Source organism: Apium graveolens, unplaced genomic scaffold (genome assembly GCF_009905375.1).
Source record: "Apium graveolens cultivar Ventura unplaced genomic scaffold, ASM990537v1 ctg7196, whole genome shotgun sequence".
Taxonomy (NCBI): Eukaryota; Viridiplantae; Streptophyta; class Magnoliopsida; order Apiales; family Apiaceae; genus Apium; species Apium graveolens.
In genome coordinates, this window is record NW_027420119.1 from 52,708 (window position 1) to 57,116 (window position 4,409).

Sequence of the window (4,409 nt, forward strand, 5' to 3'; positions counted from 1 at the left end):
ACAGCCTACTACTTCTCAACCTCCACCAACCCAGCCTTCCAATACTCAACCAGCACAATCCTCTCAACCACAACCATCAACACCTACTATCAGAACCTCACCTCTCAAGTCCAAATCTAAACCACACTCTAGTACATCTGAACAAGTTCCAGTTGTGAAATCTGCTACATCATCTTGGCCCAAAACCAAAAGAACTATCTCTGTGCCTAAATCTCCACCAAGCAGAAGAAGAAAGTTGATTCTGAGAGATGAATCTGATGAGGATGAACAAGTCCAGGTTCCTGCATCAGAACCTGTAACATTAGAAGCTGAAGAGTCAACTCTTCAGAAGGAGAAAGCAGCTGAAGCTTCTGGCATTCAGAAAAGAAAGAGGTCTTCACATTCTGATAGATCATGTCACCCCTCCATCTAGAAAATCAAAATCAAGGAAGACTAAAGAAGGTGTGCATATTGCACAAACTCAATCTGAGGATACTGAAGATGCTGAGGAAGGGGATCAGGAATCTTTGATCTCATTAGAACCTATTGTGATTGAAGCCCTGCCAGCAGCTGAAGAAGTTCCGATTCAGGAATCTGAAATTCCTGAAGTCCACGGATCAGAACCTGTACAAGAATCTGTGATTTCTCCACCTCACTCTCCATTCAAAGAAACGGCCTCAGTTGAAGATTCAGAGTTAAGTCCTAAAATTGGCATTCACAGGTTGAATATTCCAACTGTTTTGTATCTGGAAGCACCACCAGCAAAAGAGTCAACTCCACCTATTTCTCCAATACTAAATGCTGAAATTCCTATTACACCAATTCTGGATTTGGAACCTGGAGATCAGAATTTGGAAACAGATGAAGTTGCTACAAAATCTCCTTCAGTTACACAAACTCTGGTGTTATAAGAAGATGATGAGATTTTATCAAATTCTGGAGACAGTGCACCAGCAAGTGCTCCAGTCAATGCTCCAATTCTTGGCAATGAGGCACTGTTTAAATTTGATGAAGAAGATGCTCTTGTTCCTTGGGAGGACACTCACAGAGGAGTTGAATGGACAGAGAAGTGGAATGAACCTGACTTCATTCCCAACCCAACTGTTCTGACAGATCATGTTGCAAAAGCTGATGAGTTGCTGATAAATTCTGACTTCAAAACACAACTTAAAGTCACTGCTCTCAGTACTAAAACTCTTCAAGGTATACACTCCAAGACTCATGCAAAGGTTGATATACTTCAGGAAACAGTTGATATGCTAGACATGATGCTCAAAATAGACAAGAAGAGGTTTATCAGACCAATTCAAGAAAAGTGGATGTTATTGAGCTTGTTCAAGACAAGCAGCATGCCCAACTAGATGAGGTCTTACAAAATCAAGCTGCTCAACAGACTCAGTTAAATGAGATCCAATCTTCAGTGGAACTCCTTCTTTCTCTACTCCTGACAGATGATGCCAAAAAGGGGGAGAAGGTAGTTAAGTCCAAATGCTCAATTAGCAAGGCAATGAAGAAAAAGAATGATTCTGAAGATGACTAGGAAACCCTAGCAAGGGCAAAGGTCAAAGTAAAAGAAAGCAAGTAAGTAGAATTCCTATTCAGAAAGTACCTGATAGTAAGATTTCTGATAAATCTACTATTCAGAGGAGTGATAAGGAAGGAAAGAAGACTTCACCTACAGATCAAACTTTGTTGCTCACAAGTTCTAAAATTAAAGATCAAGTTCTTACAGCAAGTTCTGATAATCAAATTTTGATGACAAAGTCTGATGTTCTCATTCAAGGTGGAAGTCAAGACTCGAAGAAATTCATGCAAACCTTAAAGTTCAGGGAAAAGAAGGCAACCTTCTTTTACAAGGATCCTAAGATTCAAGCCTTAGATGAGTAACTTGTAAAGAGACTGTTCCTTAAGGATAATCCAAGATTGGATTTAGAGGAACTTAGAGAAGAAGAAGCAAGATTTAATGCTGAAAAGTCAAAACTACAACCTAAAGCTTCTAATGCAAAGAAGCCTCCCAAACCTAAGGAGAAAGGTATAGTAATAAGAGAAAGATCTGCCACGGAGATTCCTAGATTAAGGACTAGATCTCAAACTACTACTAATACCAAAGACAAGGGAAAAGGAAAATTTGGGGAGACAGTCAAGAAACAGAAGATGAAGATTCCTCAAATTCTGATGGATACTGTGTGTAAGATGGTTCAAGTCTTTGATGATACTGCTGTTGAAGATGAAACAGTTGAAACTCTGAAGAGAAAGAGGATGACAGAAGAATCTAAGACAATCTCTGATATAGCTCAAGTTGTTCAGAGTGAAGATATTTCAGAACAGCAAGCTATAGATGAAACTTCAAATCCTGACCAATTCATCAAGACATCAACCTCTGACACTGCTCAAGTTGACATTGACAGCTTAACACTTGATCAAAAAAAGAAGCTGCTATGGAACAAAGCTACTCCAGTGGAACCTAAGACCAATATAATGTTGAATCAGCTTGTATCTTTTGGGGTTAGAGTTAAACAAGCTAAAGACAAGTCTGGGTTAGGTTCTGACAAAGAAAAGAGATAAACAGGAGTAGAAGTTACTCTCAGAGATCCTTTCATTTTGATAGACAAACCATATGAAGAAATCAAACAAAAGCACCTTGACAAAGTAATGTCTACTCAAATTGTCATGGATACTCATGATGAATCAGAAGTTAAAGAAAAATTGATCTTGTTTCTCAATGATGGCAGAACTTACAGATTAGCAGATTCTGATGTGCTAAAGAAGTCTGTCAAAGAGCTTCAACTTATTCACTACCTTCTGGAAGTAAAATCTGATGTTACAAGAAGATGGTCATATTACATTTTGAAGGCTATAAGAGATCTTCTCAGAATTTATGGTACAAAAGCTTCTGAATACATTTTAAAAATTACTGAAGATGATGGAAGGGAAGTTTCTATAAAGAAGAAGTCTGCCAAAATTGAAGTAATTCTGAAGGGAAAGTGTCTATACTACAATGAAGACTCTTCACATCCCATAGTTATCAGACATGGAGATGGGCTTGAAAGAACATCAATTCCTGCACTCAGAGCAGCTATTTATCATATTGGTGATAATGAAGATGAAGAACTGATGCAAGTCAAAGCACAGTTAGTTGAAGTTCTGAGAAATGCTGAGGACAAGCTGGTAACAGACTTTATATGGAATCACTATGGATTCAGATTGATCCAGTGATATTGGTAAAGCTACATGTACTGTAAGTTGTATTTATCTGTTTAAAATAATATCTAATTGCATTTGTACTTAAATGTTTTTGACATCATCAAATCTATTAACTTGTATATTTTTCATAATTTACAAGTTGGGGGAGATTGTTAGATATATTTGTGATGTCATGTCTAATCTGATTTGTTTAGTTTCAGAACTTAGTATCAGAACTTCACTGGAAATTAGAACTTACTGAAGACAGGAAGTTATCAGAACTTAAGGCGTCAGAACTTATATCAGGACTTAAGTGCTGGTACACTTTAGATAAGGAAAGCAACTTATTTACAGGAGAGGATCTGGATTAAACAAGTAAAGATATGCATGAAGAATTGGACATCTATAGGACTGCAGTAGATAATCTCTGATTGATATATTCTAGGAAACATAATCATTATCATATCAATTAGTAGTTATCTTGTAACTGTGTATTATATAAACACATATTAGGGTTTACACTATAAGTGTTATCATTCACGAGAATATTATTCATTGTAACCCTAGCAGCTCTTAGATATATCATACATCACTGAGAGAGTAGATTAAACTTACTGTAACAGAGTTTGATATATTGAATAAACTTGTTTTCTGTTACATACTTGTGTTTATAATCGAATTGATTGTAGATACTATATTCAACCCCCTTCTATAGTATCATTGAGGCCTAACATGTACCGTGTTTATGATTTGAAAATTTAATTAAAACGCCTTATATATCGATTAATTCACGAGGAAAAACCTGTATCGCGGATATCGTGAAGAACTTAAATAGTTGACATTTTTATGATCGTGTCAAGAAAATAACTATTAACTAGGGATGGCAACGGGTCAGGTCGGATCGGGTATTGTAAAATTTAAATATTTTCGGGTTATCCAAAGCCAAATCCGTCGGGTTTCGGATCAGATTGGGTATCCAAAATTACGAATAATGTAGTCAAATTTAATATTTTTATACATACAAACACTATTAATCATATTTATATGATAGCAAAATTAAAATATATTAACTAAGAAGTAGTTAAACATATTATATTGCAAAGGTTGACATGGTGAGTAATATCTAAGATATGTTGATAACATAATATTTAGTATTTTATTATAAATTTATTATTTTTATAAATATTTACAAAGTATATCTTACATAATAAAAGCTGATTTTGAAATAACAAGTTATAATTCACTAA